At 29.2% G+C, this 17,600-nt stretch overlaps 1 protein-coding gene across 2 annotated transcripts in view; it reads right to left on the bottom strand.

Annotated features, from left to right (window-relative positions):
• The window catches only part of LOC107446156 (GTP-binding protein RAD-like), a 53,646-nt gene extending 37,920 nt beyond the window's left edge, over window positions 1-15,726 (bottom strand). Inside the window, exon 1 of one of the 2 annotated variants that reach the window (XM_087161864.1) lies at window positions 15,564-15,726. The gene's annotated coding sequence lies outside the window, so the exon portion shown is untranslated. The remainder of the gene's footprint in view (window positions 1-15,563) is intronic. The other variant, XM_087161865.1, reaches the window with a different exon arrangement.
• Window positions 15,727-17,600: the final 1,874 nt, after the last annotated feature.

Raw genomic sequence — 17,600 nt, 5'->3', positions numbered from 1 at the left:
ATATATATAATTAACGTTTTAGTATATTTCTGAAGCACTGTAATAAGTAAAGTTAACTGAACTTATTACAGTGCTACAGTGAAGAACATAATTTCGAGAATAAGTGTTAAAAAAAGCAACAAGTTCGTTCTTGTCCTTTGTATCACTCAATGAAAAATTTACCTACGTTCTAATTTAAAATACCTAATTTGAAACTCATTTAATTTTTACGCATCACGTTTCTATAGTTAAGTTGCAGTTTTTTGTATAACTAGACTAAAGCATTGAGTTTATTAATTATGCACATCCGTTGTTCTTTAAAAAGAAACTACAAATCCAATGGCATTTACATTTATAAAACATATTTCTAAAAAAAGAAAGAAGAAAAAAAGAAATGTGAAAGAAGGAAAAAGCGTAATCAGATTTGTAAATAGCTTTCAACCGTAAATGCTCGAACATTTTTTTTATTTGAGTCTTTGCTTAGACTCTTCAAGAACTACTTAATTCCGATTCAGAAATATATAAAAAGAAGCAGCTGTTGCTTTAAATTTTTTGGAAAGTTTTCTTTTTATTGAGCATTGATAACATTCTTCTTATATAATTTCACAAATTTTTATTCATATTAATACATTTTTAAATGTTCAATATATCAGTAAAATACTGTACTTTATACTGTTTTCTAAACTGCAATAAATTAATAATTTCGAGAATTAAAGTTTAAAAAAAATATTAAGCTTATTCTAGTCACTTGTATTCTTTGATGGGAAAATTATTATTTGGATTTGCAAGAATCGTCTAAAATTAACTTTCTCGAATAAGTTATCCATTAATTCCACTTTCTATTTCTAATCTATTTTCTATCTAATTCTATTTTGTATTTCTATTTCTAAATTTTCTATTTCTTAACTATTTTTTAAACCTCAATAGATTAATAGTTTCGAGAATTAAAGTTTAACCCCTTAACGATCGGTTAATTTTCAAGAAAACTGTCACAAAAGTGCCGATTTTTTTCTGACATCCAAACATCTTGCGCTTACATCTAGTTTAAAATGAACTATCTACAATTACCTTAAAAATATCCTGGTACTGCCATCTGGTGTGTAAAATGAGAAATAAAATGCTTTCTGGGCAAAAGAAATGAATTAGTTTTATTCTTATTAGCTCGTTACTACTTAACACTCCAGCCCGGAAATATGACGGGTGCAAGAAATCGAGGACGAAACCTCACCCCGTCATTTTCACAGGAGCGAGAAGTAAGGGATTAAAAAAATACTGAGCTAGTTCTAGTCACTTGTATTCTTTGAAACAAAATTTATTATTTAACGTTCTCGAATAAGTTTTTGATTAATTATAAACTTTTCTGTATGCCTTTATCATTTAAAAAATATATTTAAACAAAAGTTAAAGTATAGATTTAGAGTGACTTGATTTAATTATTAGATTTCAAATATTATTAATATTATTTAGGAATATTCATTTTAATTATAAATAACACGGGTGCCATTTTATAATATAATTAAATTTTCAATAAAGTAATTTTGAAAAAAAACTAGCATGATCGTCTTACCTAATTTTAAAGTATATTTTTTATTTATTATTTTAATTTAATAAGCAGTGCTATGAAATATTACATTGAGACATATTACTTTTTTTCTGTTAAATATTAAATTAAATATTAAGCAATAGAAACTTATGAAAATTGATTTCGTAGTTTAAAAAACTAAGAGTTAAGTGTTTAAGTCGAAGAAAAGGTAATTAGATTTATAAAACTACAAATATATCAAGAACTGCAAAACTATGATTATGCTACTGTTACTAAAACAAATACTATTACAAAGAAGCAAAGAAAAATCATTTAACGATACGTTGTTAGTTTTATTTCATAAACTTATAGTTTTTTAATTTTTCGCTCAATTAATGTGGCAATTCCAATCAACATACTTAATTAACTAAAAAAACATAGCTTTTAATTAAATGAATATAGATTCTTACAATATTACGTGTATATAACGTTTCAAAATAGAACAAAGTGCACAATTATATTTTCAAATTAAAGAATTCCATTGAAAATAAGAATTTCAATGGAATTCTTGAAAAAGAAATGGAAAGATTGGAAATGGAAAAGAATTCCATTGAAAGAGCTCTAACTGACTATTATGAATATATTAATTTATTTTCAAGTTTTTATTTATTTCGAGGTTGTATTTATACTTCACGTTGTTTATAAGTAATTAAATATTTTTAATTATATAGTCGCGTAATGAATATGCTGAATTCTGTTTTCTAGGCTTTAGAATTATAATGTTACTAGAGAAAAATAATAATTGAAAACCACTACACGTTTTTCCGTATCATTCATATATTTTCAAAAATAGGACTTTCAGTTTTGACGATTCGGCAATCTTTGAACTAATGCTACACTTGTTTTTGACAATTCGTTTGCTTGTTTTTGACAATTCGTTTCTTGTTTTTCTTAGGATTATCTTGATGCAAAAATCGGGTGATTTTTTTGACAAATTGCAAACTTTAAAATATTCCATGAGAGGAAATTGCTTTCTCCTTTCGTGTTTCCTCTCAGTGCATGCTGGGAATTTTCTAATTTTTTTTAATATAATTTTAAAACCGTTTGCACAATATGACAAGATAATCTGATCTACGGTTTTGTGCGCGTGTTTGACTAGCAGGTTTCTTGGATTGGATTCCTGGGGATGCCTCAATAACTTATAACTCATTCATAGTGTTTTTAAAAACCTGTAACCTTTTAATAGCCTTACGAGTTAATAACCTATTCACCTTACTCATTTTATTTCATGCTGTATTTCATAATAAATTGTTTTAATTGAAACGTTTATGACGAAATTTAAATCGTAAAAAAAAAAGAAGCAATTTCGTTAATTTGACGAAACATTTTCTTAGAAACAGTTCTGGCAAAAACGTGGAAAATTACTTTTTTAGTATTCCGAGCACCGATTTTTTTTCTAATATATTCTTTTATGAGAAATTCATTTTATATTTTTATATGGAATTCATAAGAGATGAAAAAAGTGTTCTTAAACCGATTACTATGCAAGTTATTTATATTAATTTCCTAAAGAGTTATTTTTCACAGTAAAACTTCGTTTCTAAATACTTAACTAAACATACATAAAATAATATTGTTAAAACAAATAGCAAAAAATAAGTACTAATTAAATTTTTTTCTAAAAAGAATTTACGAACTTTATTCCAATATCTAAATAATGTACAGCTGCTTTAATTGCTCTTCTTACAGAAAATAGTACCGGACGGTATCCTAGCGTTACTAATGGAAAGCGATTGAATTGTCTACATTTAATTATAGTTCATTTGAATGTAAAATAGATTTTGGGACTTTACGCATTAGCAGAGTTGTTCGATTCTGTTAACATAAACGCTAACATCATATTGAATACATCAAATAATAATTAGCCAAGATGATGAAAGTTATGATTTGTCTACACTGGATGTTCCACATTAAGAGAATATTCAGATTTGGCAAATTATCACCAGAACTACTGCACAAATCAGGGTTGGCATGATTTAAATCACCGGATTTAAATTATGATTTGAGGCCTGGATAACTAGGCAAAAGGTTGTGAGTTCGAATTAAATAGTGATTTGTTTAAAGGCGCATGAAAAGAAAGTTCGCGGCTATGCGTATGTAATTCTGAATCCTAAAAATAGGCCGTGTTAGCTTAGTTGGAAGAGGGTTGGATTCTCGTTCATGAGCCGGCCAAAGACTCCCCATGAAGTAAATGGTGACTGGTGCACGTTAAATCTGTCGGGTTACAAAGTCCTTGATGTTCACATAACAAATCATACCTATGTGGGTACTGAATGGGGGATTGATCGTTCTCTGGTTCAGGTCAAAATTACGATCTGTGGATGAATGAATGGGTCAAGCATATAAACGGGCTGTCGCGTGCGTGTGACTGAAGTCGTATTTTTGGTCATAGATGGCGCCACTGAGAAACAGGAAACGCATCTGCCTTAAATTCGCTTGGTTTCACCAAGCAAGCATGCTGGTAATGTCTAGTGGCATTAGAAAACACAGCAACAAATCGTGTTTCAAATGGATTATTTTTTTCCAAAATAAATCATTTATTTAAACCAATTCATTAAGTCGAAAAAATTTTTAAAATTATTTTTTAGGATGTGATTCTTTAAGTGTGATTACACTAATTACGACGGTTTCATGCTACAAAATGATGAAATGGTACATTATATTTCTAAATAGAGTGATAAATAAATAAAATTAGAGGTTAAAAGTGAATAAGAGTAGGGGAGAGTGGGGTCAATTGTAACAGGGTACGATTGTAACAGAGCAAAAATTTCGAGTGTCGGGTTCTAGATTTGGTTCCTAGGTGGCGCACAAGGTGTATTTAATAAATCTACATGTACACCCCTGATGGCAATCATTTTTATGTACTTTTGAAAGAGTTAGATCACAAAAGATATTTTCACGCCACGCAAGTACTTTTTTTGGTATTAGAATATTATATTGTAACAAAGTAATTTTGTTTAAACAAATAAAAATTAGTAACCGAATATGTAAGTGGACACCTTAATTAACATTTCAATAAAAAAAAGATTAGTTTTGCTAATTAACTAGCATTGTTTTTAACAAATGAAGCTGAAGTGGCTTCTTGGGGACAATTGTAACAATAAGTAAAGGGACGATTGTAACAGCTGAAAATAAATAATCTTATGTTTACAAACCATTACTTAAGTCTTTAAGAACCACCAATAGTTTCCTATATCATTTATATTATGTTGCATGTGCATTATTTTATTTGTCACCTTTCACAGCATAAATTAAAATTTTTAACCCCTTAAAGTTAAAAACTTAACCCTTTAGGTCTCTGCTCATTATTATTTTTACTCCTAAAATATCACTACTATTTTGATCAATAAAGAAATATATCACAACTATGATACTATGTATAATTAACTATGTTTTAGTTGAATTTATGAACTGTTACAATTGACCCCGTAAGTGGGGACAATTGTAACAAGTGTTCGACTGTCAAAAATTGTTAATAACTAATATAATAACATTTAAAATTAGGTATTTATTTTTTTTTCTAGTAGAGGATAGTCTACTTTACTCGTCTGTCAATTAATACTAATAATATATTGGATTTTTTGTTAGTTAAAAATAGTTAAGTAAAAAATGTTACAATTGACCCCACTCTCCCCTACCGTTATCAATATAAATTCTAATTTTTCATTAACTCTATGTGTAAAATAATTTGCTAGTAATAAGCATATTTTAATTATACCCATTTAGTTCATGCTTTTTTTAAATACTTTAAGTGCTTTTACATGGCATTAAATACGTTGTTAGTGCTTACTAATATTAAAGAAAGACTTGCTCTGTCCAGAATAACTTTTTTTTCCCTTAATGTGTTTTGATCTATTCTAATTAATTCTTCATTGGATAATTAATTGACAAACTGCTTTCCTACGTTTAAAATTTTAGGATGTCAGCTTGAGCAACAAAAAAAACGTGATTCAAATGATTCAGCGATTAATTTGTAGTGATTAAGCAATAATTTTTTAAACATTTTAGTTAAAAATATCGATTATTTTAACTATATTACTGTTTTGATTGCATCGATTATTAATTTTGCTGTACTTTTTTTTATCGATATTTTGTTTTCAAATAATATTAAGTACTGCTACAATATATTATCAGATAATTTGATTGGTAAATATAACAAATATTTAAAAAAAAATCTGATTTAAATAAAAAAAAATCCAATTTTGATACAAATCAAATTTTGAATTCTTTTAAACAAAAATTACGAATTTTGGCAATTTTTATGCAATGAGAAATAAACATAAGTTGATATAATGCAGGAATTATTCATGAAGATAGGCAAAATTTTAGTAATTTGTGTTCAAGTTTAACTTTCAGTCACTAAAGAAATTTTACTTCTTCAATACTACCTACGAAGAATTATATGACTGAAATTTTCTTATTTTATTCAGAAACTAATTATTGTTTAGCGTTATTCACTGGATAATGAATTACTGAATTTATTTATTAAATTTTAAATTTTAAATTTGTACCAGTACTTTTAAACTTAAACGCTTTACAATTACGAAAAACTTTACAATTTGAATAAATTTTGGAACTACTTGCAACCAAAAAATTTAAAATTTAATAAATCCGTTAATACACAATCCAGTAAATAAACACAAACCAAAATTATTCAAATATATTAATTAGTAACTGAATTTTGTACTTATATTCACGCAATCATGCTTGTGAGTTAAATCATAATTTTATGTTCTATATTTATACATAATATTACATATTAATAAAATAATGTATATATATTAATAAAATAATGTATTAAATATGCACAGTAGTTCAGGTGATATTCAGATGTTTCCCAGACCGTCACCAATAGCCTATTGTGCAGCTCTAATGCGACGTAAATAAACTACTATTACAACTTTTTCAAGGCAATTAAAAAATGCAGAGAGAAAGTGCGTCAAAATGTCGTTGCCCAAAAAAATCCTTAATGAATTTTCTGACGCAATTTAACATCGTTAGATTTTAAAGTCGATATAACGTAACCCAGCGAGAAAAGTTTTGTTACCACGGCAGAAAATAGCATATTTTTCAAAAAATAGCATAGACATTTTTAACGACTGTCTTTTTAATTTCTCCAGCATTTGTTTAAAAAAAATCTATAAATACCCTTAAAAAAATTTAAATTCCATTGTAATATTAGAAAAAAATCTAAAACAGAAGTCGTGTTTCTATTTTTAATTTTTTAATAATCAGTAACAATTAGTTAACATTTGACTTTATAAAGAAAAAAAATTTGGAGGGGGCTGTAGTAGCAAAGTGAATCGATTTCCGATTCGGAAGGGCCGGGGTTCGATCCTCGACTCCTCCACCTAACTCGTAAAAGACCCACCTAACTCTTGAAATCTGGGGAATAGAAAGTCCTGCGGTCGGTCGTTAATGAGTACCATGGGTACAGAGATTTGGAGAAAATTTCCTTCCCCTTCAGATCTATGCCTAAACTGAAGAAGCGGTGGCACTGCGAGTGGTGCTGCCGTCAATCCGTGGGATTCTGAGCTCAAACTTATTTTCATCGTTGCGGTGCTCTCTTGTCAAACGAAAGGCGCACCTTCCTGACTTAATTTGCAAAATGGCAATGACTGGCGAGTTTGGCTGATATAAGCGTCATTAGAAACAAATAAAAAACTTTTACTGCAGATTTAGCTGAACAATATATTAAATGCAGCAAATGGCTTTGAACTTTTAGATACTGTTTTTTAAATCATTAAATTATTAATAAAACCTATAAAACAATGCTTTTCTATTATTTCTTTTGTTTTACAACTGTTCTTATTTTATATTTCATTGTTTAAATTGTGCGACATTGTTTCACAAGTAATCCTTCGAGAAATTCAAAACGATAAATTTTGCAGATTATGAATTAACATAATTTAGGATTAATTCAACCTTTTTATTTATTTAATTTTTGCATTCATGTTTGAAAATGAATTCGTCGGCGCTTTACAAATAAAGAAATAGTCTCCAAGGATTCGAAATAAAATAAAAAATTTGCGGAAAATTTTCCTCGAAACAAGCATTTCATCGGGTTAACGGACGCCTACTCAAATCTCATAGGAATACCAAAACGGATAAAAAATAAATAAATAAAAAAAAGGATTTCAATTTTTTGCACCGATGAGTTTTTACTTTAATAGAAATGTCTTTGAAAATAAGGAATTAGATAAGTTTTACAAAGAAAGGAATAAAATGAATTTTTTAATACTCTTGACGCCTACTTTTTCATTTATCACTGCATTTTCAGAATTTAAATTCAATTATGCTTTGCTAAATCATTTGAATTAAATGTATAATATTTAAATTGTAATAATATGTTTAAAAAAGCGTATTAACTTTCCTAATATAAGTGCGTAGTTTAAATTTTAAAAAAACGTTAAAATCTGAAATGTTAGTTGAAAATGTTACTTGAATTATGTTTGAAAAAATTGCACTTTCATTATGCCGAAATGAAAGTTCAATGCAAGAATAAGAATGTTTTTTGATGCATACAAATAAATTGTAAACTCTTTGAAAATTAACTTCTTTTAAAAGCAAGTCAGTATTTTATTAATATCAGTAAGGAAATGTTAGTAATGTTAGAAAGAAAAACGGGGAATTATTACATTCGTAAGACGAGTGACGTACGGCAAGTCATAATTTTTTTTTCAGTAGTTCGGTGAAACGGGTAGTTTGATAAAAAGGAGTATTCTCTCAATCAGTTAAAGAAAGTATTATTTCATTCGGTAAAATAAGCAAAACAAAGAAATTATTCCTCGTTCGCAATACATTACTTTACCCTTCAATCGTCAATAATTTAACGTACCACAAGCACATAACATATACAAAATGAGAGCAGTACATAAGTTGCAACCGAAGAAATTTTTGCAATAGATAATTTTCTATTTATTAATTAAAGAAATTGATAGTAATTGTGCAGCCGCACCAGTTACTATGGTTTCAGTTTCTAAGGAATGTGCCAAAAATCACCAACAATTGAAAAAATCAACGAAAAATGGGAGGAAATAGAAGCGAATGGTTTTCTGCTCTCTGCTTAGGAAACGAGACGCTTTTTCCGTATTAAATATTGAAATTAGAAACAAAGGTCATCCACATGTGGAGCTATTTATTCAAGCAAATTAAAACTAATGTTTTCTGCTGCAATGTCCACTTTCAACTGATATATTTACACAGAAGTCTCTTAATTTTGTTAGCAGACTGTGATATGCTGTTACTGCAAACATGAGTTCCATAGGCGGAGGGAGAGGTTTGTATATGTCCCCGTCAATAATTAGAAATCTGTAAGAGTCCTCAATATTTCAGAGAAATAAAGGAAATTTTGGGGGGTTACCATCAAATTAAATTCCTTACGGGTAATGAGATGAAATAATTTATATTTTTGCAGATATTTAGCTCATTTAGGATTTCTTTCTAGGATTCATTTCTAGGATTTCTAGGATCATCTAGGATTCCGTGAAATTTAGCGAACTATTGGGACAGTGTAATTTAAATTTTTCTCCCTCAAAAATTGGACCTCTGCGACGCCCACGCTGCGAAGGACAGTTATTTTGGAAATATTTCGTTATAGTTTTTCTTTATCAACAGCGCCATCTGTTTTCGAGCTTTTGTAACTAATTTAGAAAAGTGGTGAGAAGAAATATTTTCGATACCTAAACAGACTGCAGGAAATCGTACTTTCTTTTAACTGATTTGCTTAAAATCAGTTCTCATTCCTGTATAAATTGGCTTCCGAAGTTTCTTTAGCTAAACTGACTCACTGACCTTTAAAAAAAATAAATAAATAAACATACAGAAGCTCTATACAATAACTGTCGCCACACTCAATCCCAAATAATTCATAATATTTTTAAAATAATTTGTAAAAGATTTTTTTCATAATCTAATATTTTTAATTTAATACATCTAATATACTTGAATTATTAAAAAACGTATGGAATTAATTTAGTAAACTATTTTCAGTGCGAAAATCATTTTCTAAAAAGTGAACAAGCGACTCATTTTGACTCGATATGTAAATAAACTCACTTCTTCTTAATATATCAAAATATATAAAACAATATATTGAAAAAATTGTTTGATAAATAGATCATATCTAGTGCGGGTTTATTTCTATTGTATGAGAAATAGTTTGGCATAGATACGGAATATATCAAAAATAAGTCTTATGTTCCTTTTAATATTAAAATACTACACAAGAGAGTTTTATATATTTTAGCGCAGTTATTAAAAACATCTGCCGCTTTTTTAGCATCTGTTCTAAACATATAAGCACTACCTGATTACAAAATAGAAAGAAAAAAATAGGTTGTTTTTTGCCTCTGACGTTATTTTTATGTTAACTGAATATATTCTAACATATTTCGTTTTACTATAATACACTGATAAAAAAAAACATGTTTAGTTATTAAAAATATTTCTTAACTATTATGGTTTTACTACACAAATGCTTATTTTATAGAAAGACTTGTTAATACAAAAAAACGCAAATTTAAGCCAAAACAACAAATGAAAGACTTTATTGTTTCTTTTATTGTTGCATAATCCACTTTTAGAGCTTTTTCAACACGATTGTCTCATTTTTTAATTAATTACTAATTACTAAAAGCATAAAAATCTAAATAGTTTCATTTATAATGAGCAACTTTTGTAATTGTTTTTCTTTTCAAAATTAATTTACGTTTTATTTTTAAGTGAATGCTTTACTACAGTTTCTAAGTATTTGTATTCAGTATCTACACTATCCTGCAAAAGTATACGGACGCCGAGTATTATGGACATAGAACGTCCTGAGGTACATGTTAATGTTGGTCCTTCTTTTGCATCGATGACAGCCTGCACACGTCTGGGAAGACTTTCAACCATTTACAAATAGGTGGCCATAGGATTTGACTTCCATCACAGCTGAAGTGAGTGCTTGTAGTGAGGAGGGTCGATTTGGCTTGCTACGTAATCTGCTATCTAATTCATCCCAAAAGTGTTATATGGGATTTAGATCGGGGCTCTGTGAAGACCAGTCCAGTTTTTGATCACCCATTTCGTCAAATCACGTCTGTGCAAGCCTCGATGCGTGAATGGAGCAGTTATTCTGCTGGAAGAGAAATGGGCCGAAATATTGCCATAGAGTTTGGAGTGCAACATTGTCCAGAATGTCCACATGCATCTCAGAGTTCATGTTTCCAACCACAGGAACTAACGGACACAAGCCAAGCCACGAGAAACACCCCCACACCATTATGCTTCCACCACTATAATAACCGGATGTTTGGATACATTTGGCCGGATAGTGTATTATCTAAATTACCTCTTTCGATTAGATGTTTCGTTGATAATGGGGACTTCCTTGTTAAGTAGGAATTACTAAAACCACTATCATTTTTGGACGACTGAGTTCATTTTGTCATTCATTTTGTTCTATTTTCACCACCTCTTCGAATATATTTTCGAACCATTGCCACAAAAAGAAGATGCCCATTAGGAGTCGTAAGTTAGTATTTGAGCGTAGAAGAAGCGAAAATTCAGTCGAAATCTATGGAATAGCTTGTGAGAAGGGCGTGATAACAACAAAACCATAACCTTTTAACTTCTTTCAGTTTCTTTCTGGCAAACAAACATGTTTTGATGTTTTCAGTCCTGCCTTCCTAAGTAATGATTCATTAGGTTTCGATAGGCCGGGATAGCCTGGTCGGTAAGGCGCTGGGCTCATGTCCGAGAGTTCGTGGGTTCGAACCCCGCCGGCCGAAGATTCCCCTTGTAGTAAATGGTGACTGATGCACGTTGAATCTGCCGAGTCGCAAAAGTCCTCTATGTTCCCATATCAACAATCAACACCTCTGGGGGTACTGGATTGGAGATCGATCGTTCTCTGATTCAGGTCAAAATTACGATCTGTGGATGAATGAATGGATCTGCCCTATAAACGTGTGCGACAAATGTGTGTGTGTGGCAGAAGTCAAATTCTTGGCCATAGATGGCGCCACTGGAAAACAAGAACAATCGCACCCCTCTGACTAAACAAGCATACGTCAACAACAATAACATTAGATTTCGATAGCATATTCGTTTTACATCTGTTTTTGAGATGCCTAATACATACAGTATTTTTGATTTATTTTTTGACGAAGATCGTTAACATGAATTTTTAATCAAATCGCATAGCACTTATATTTTAAAATAAATACATGATTGCTAAATTTGTTAGAGCTAGTATTTATTTTATTTGAAAATATTAAAGCCTCTATGAAATTGTGCGACGAAATTCAAATTGTTAAAAACCAACAAGAATCTAAACAAGTTGCAACAGAAATAGATTCCTGAATTTGTCTTTGTTAAAATACCTATGGTTTCAAGCAAAATAAGTAATAAATAAAGCAACAATTAAAGAATTATCATTCAAGAAATTACTTTGAATAAGATATGTACACACTTGAAAATGTTTTTCTTTTTTCTTTTTTTTTTTTAAAAAAAGATTGTTTTTGACGCTTAATTTAGAATGCAATTAAATTCTTATTATTTTTCGCTCATTTAATAAACATAATTTTACTTTTGAAAAAGGAAAGAATCTTAATTATGTTTTTAAATTTTTGTAGTATAAATTTTATATGAATTTTCCCAAAAGTGCATTTTTTATGCTAGTGGAACAAAGTTTCAAAAAATTTTCCAGACTGAAATAGAATTTTTAATATATGACTTTAGTATGTAAGTCTATAATTTAAACAAACAATTTTTTGTTAGATACTGAAAAATGTCATTTAATGCTGGTTTTAATTCGTAACATTTTTATTAAAAATGTAATTCCAATTTCATATTAATAAAGCAATTTAAAAAAAATATATGTTAAGATAACTTAGTAGTTACAAATAGAGCTCAAACATTTTTAATTAGACACGCATTAGTTTTAAGAAGAATATATTAAAATTTTATTGTATTAACATAAGCGCTAAGCATACCACTTAAGTATATTTTCAGAAATAATTAAAATTTTATACTAAGCCCTCTAAAAAAGTTAACAACATATTTGAAATTAGAAATTACCCTATTTTATTTCTGGTTGTTCCGAATATAAAGAAAAGAATCACATTTTATATTTTAAATTATGTTCGGAAAAATTATAAATGATTACTTTTAAATTAAATGACTTTTAAATCAAACGTATTCAGCTCCTTTGAAGCCTGACTTTAAAATAAAAAAAGCTGTAATATCAACCAAACGTATGATAACTGTTGCCAAAAATATTTAAAACTGAACGAGTAATTCGTTTTTGAGGAATTTTATACATGAAATAACTAATACTGGTGTCCCAACAGTAAAAAGTACTAAAGATGAGTTCAGCTTACTTTTTATTAAAGTCCGAGCTCGAATACTTTAAGTCCAAACCTTTCCAAGCTTGAGATCGATAGGTACTTATTCTTCCATTCTCGCCCGAAATTTAATATTGCTAATATAGACCAAAAATCGTAAGATATATATTATTGAGATTTATAGATATAATACGAGTACTTGTGGTATTTTTTTCAATTTTAATACTTAATGTCGATCAGTAAACTGATCATAAAACATAGTTCGCAGTCGATTATCGAAGTCACTGGCTGTGATCAGTGAGCGGGTGGGTGACCACTTTGATCAGTTTGCGAAGGAACTGAAAGTGTGTGGTATCCGTCTTTGTTAAACTGTTCCACTTTATAGTGCTTTTAGGTCATTCGGCTGCTAAAGCGGGAGTGCTATTCCCTAGCAGTGGATCAAAATTGTGATGGCATGTCTCAGGAATGTTTCCAAGACCGTCGCCAATAGCCCATTGGGAAGTGCTTCTGTAACGTATATAAATTATTACTACTATTAATGCCCAGCACCGACATTTTTTATGGTAAAATATCGTTCCAACGCCTTTATTAAGTTTTTTTATGTTAAATGAAAAAAGTGTTACTCTTTGAAAATTCCAAGAAAGCACTACTTCTACTACTACTCGGATTGTCTTATTTCTAAAGAGCACAAATTTAGGCAATGAAAAGCTCTGTCGATTAAAGGTTATACTAGTACTAGAAGGCTTCGCCCCCTGCTCGCTGGCGCTCGCCAACCCCCGGAACTGCTTTCGCAGTTCATTTCGGATTGCTTCGCAATCCGATGCTCGCTTTGCTCGCTCATTGGATACGTTCTTAACGTCTAGCTTTTGTATACTTTTTTGTTTTTGAACACTGAAGTTCCGAAAACTTTTCACTGTAGAAAATTCTAAACCTGTGCATTTCAATATTAATTTGAAATCGCAAACAGTTCAAATATATTTTTCATAATCACACTATTCTAAATTTCAGTTGTTGAGAAAAGTAACTGTAGTAAGTTTTGTTTTAAAGTCTTTCCCACCAGAGGGCTAAAACCATATGTTGTAAAACAATATGAAATAGTACTGAACGCCGGGTGTAAAGCATCGGCTTCGATGAAGATAATTTAGTGAGAATTTTTTTGATAATTCGGTGAGAATTCACCCGATTAGACATATGATGCTCACTACGTGCTCTTGCGCGCCGAAGCCTCTCAATTAAAACGTATTAGCGTTTTATATAATATAGATTAGCTATATGATGCACTACGTGCTCTTGCGCGCCGAAGCCTATCAATTAAAAATGAAAACTGTTGCCAACGCGAGAAAGGAAATATCATCGGTTTTATTGATACATACGTATTAGCGTTTTATATAATATAGATTTATGAATAATTTATAGCGAAAAAATAAAATTCCTGTGTGTTTATGATGGATTTGATTTTTATAAACGATAAGAAAGTTTTAGAGATTGAGCACTTCACTGAGAGAAGTTTCATCATTTAGATCTTTCATCCTCTATCGGGAATTCTTCAGGTTTAGATCAATTTTTTTTTCTTCGCTTAAATATTCATTTGCGACCTCTACTCTCTATACTTTTTAAACTAAAGTGTTTCGCAAATATTCTAAAAGTATTTAGTAAGAACGGAAAATACGGTATACCCTGTATTCGAAAGCAAAACTATGCCCCACCTCTCTTCAAAAAGTTATTGTTGAAAATACTTAAATATTAACAATAAACAATAAAAAAAACAAGTTTTATTGTTTTAAAATAATGAAATGTTTTAAAACAATGAAACTTTCTAATCTAAAACAGAAAGATGATATTTAAATTAGATATAAAATTAGTTTATGAAATTTATAAAATTATTTTTATAATTATTATAATATATATAATTATTATTATTTATACAATTGTTATTCATAAAATTTAATCTTAATTCATGAAAAATTAAACCACTTTTACTTACTTAATTTTAATAATAAATTAGTATTCACAAAAATAGGCAAAACATTCATAAAATGCTATTATAATTTAGAATAAATTATTTTTAATTTAATTCTAAGATTAACCCTCAATGGACTAATGCTGGTACGGTACTTTCACTAATTGGATCTGTGAATACAATACTGCAAGTGCATAAAAAGTTTGCAATCATTTTTTATTACTTTTATCACAATTATTGTTGTCATACTTTGCAATCAATTCAATTGTAATTAAATATATAATTTTTATTAATATTATAATTAGTTTTTATAATTATATATGTTGGAAGTTACCCGAACAGTTAAAGTTTTGTATTTTTTAAATGCAAATTTAAAATTGGAAGATATTTTAATTTAAAACAAGGATAAATTTAATAATAATCGAATGTTGTCACAATTGATAGTAAAATAAACAGACTTACACTGACAAATGTTTTGAGGGCTGTTTTGATTTTAAAAAATATTTTAACTGATGTTTAGTTTTTTTCGAAATCATTCTAATAAATTCATAAGTTAAACATTCGTACCTAATCGGTAAGAAAAGAACAGCATCCATGTCTTATGTACTTTGAACACGAAATTTAAATTTGGAAGATGTTTTAATTAAAAACTAAGATAAATTTAACAATAATTGAATTTTGTCACAATTGATAGTAAAATAAATTGACTTACTTTAACAAATGTTTTGCCGGCTGTTTTGATCTTAAAAAATTTGCTAACTAATTCTTAGTTTTTTTCTAAATCGTTCCTGTAAATTCAAGAGTTAAGCATTCGTACCTTATTGGTGACAAAAGAACAGCATCCATGCCTTACGAACTTCGATTCCGAAGTGTTTTGAGATGAAAGCTCCGGAATAAGAGCGAAGATTCGGCGCATGCGCGAAACATTAAGGAAACATTTGGGTACTCCGAAAAAACCATTAAGATTTTCGCCTTCGGAAAATGAATAGTATGTTTCAAGATAATGTGCTTAGACTCTTAAGAAACTGTTTAAATAGTTACAATTTAAAAATTTATAGGGTGCTTTGGAAAATAATAAGCTTATCATATTTTAATGAAGACTTTAAATTTGATTATAACTTGAGATTTGAACTCGAGATTAAATGTTAATTCGAGATCAATGAATTTGTTTAGTTTCGTACGAATTTAAAAAGCTTAATGAGATTTTAGAGAAACAATGAAATCTTTTTTTTAATGTAAACAATGGAAATTGGAACTCAATTTGAATTTTAAAATAAATAGCATTTCTTTTATAAGATTCCTCATTAATTTGTTTAAATTGTTATATTTTGAAACATTTTATGAAATTTTATGTGAGCTTATGATGAAGAGATTTATTATTGAAAATAGTTTTAGATTGAAAATATCTCAAAATTTTTTTTTTTTTTTAATTTCCAAAGAAATTTTTTCAGGATTATATTTCATGGTTTTGTCTAAATACTGGAAATAGTTGAAGAAATGGGATTAAAATAGAAGATTTTGTAATCGGAAAAGCTGTAATCGAAAAGAAGAGATCAACTTGAATTAAAAATTTTAAGAAGTTTCAATTCTAAAATAAATATTTTATTAAAATATAATAATGTGAAAAAATGATTCAATTTAAAAAATACAATGTGACTACAGAACATATGGATTCCATTTTCGCATAAACTATGGAAAGTCAATAGAAATTCAAATGATTGTGTTTATACGCAGAAAGAAAATTAACATTAAAGCTCTCAAACTTTCAATCGTTATCCACATTAAACTATTAGGACCATATTTTCGAAATTGCGGAAATAGTCATTGATAGACTATTTTCATATTCAAAAATAAAAATTCTTCGAAAATTATGGTACGATTATTCAGAGAAAGTTCGATTTTGAGCCTGATTAAGTGACTATGCTGTTATCTCATTATCACTAAATATTTAGAATATGAAGTCACCCCTTTGAACCTTTAACCCCTTCCTTCTCGCTCCCGTGAAAATGACGGGGTGAGTTTTCTCCCGCTATTTCTCGCTCCCGTGATATTGACGGCCTGGAGTGTTCAGTAGTAACGCGCCAATAAGAATAAAACTAATTCATTTCTTTTGACCGGAAAGCATTTTATTTCTCATTTTACACACCTGATGGCAGAACCAGGATATTTTTAAGGTAATTGTAGATAGTTAGTTTATTTTAAACTAGTTGCAACTCTAATCAAATACGTAATACAAATACAAAAGCAAAAAAAATCGGCACTTCTATGACCGTTTTCTTGAAAATTAACCGATCGTTAAAGGGTAAAAGTTGGCACATAGTTTGAAAACATCTGATCATTTAAGCAAGTTACTTAAGCTGTTTTTTTATTTATTTATTTTGCACACTGTACGCATGTAAACTCACACAGAAAACTTCTTATAACTGATCACAATTCAGTTCCAAGTCACGCCGGGATATCAGGTAATAATTCTATGCGTCATTATTCCTTTAACTCAGTCTTTCTTATTTAGGATTTAAATAATTTTCGGATTGTTTGGTGCCGCGTGACCTTTATTCGACCTTAAACCCCAAGTCTCAATTCAGCTCAAATCATACTAAATCATGTATGAAACTGAACATAAATTCCATGGTTGAGCAAACTAAACAAACACCTTTTTTTAAAAATTCGAAACTCGTAAGTAATGTACACAAACATTTCATCAAGGTCACCATCATGTATATCATCATATTCATCAACATTTACCGAG

Source organism: Parasteatoda tepidariorum, chromosome 4, assembly GCF_982258835.1.
Source record: "Parasteatoda tepidariorum strain Cologne lab strain chromosome 4, Ptep-v5.0, whole genome shotgun sequence".
In the NCBI taxonomy this organism is placed as follows: Eukaryota; Metazoa; Arthropoda; class Arachnida; order Araneae; family Theridiidae; genus Parasteatoda; species Parasteatoda tepidariorum.
This window is presented reverse-complemented; position numbering and strand designations above follow the sequence as displayed.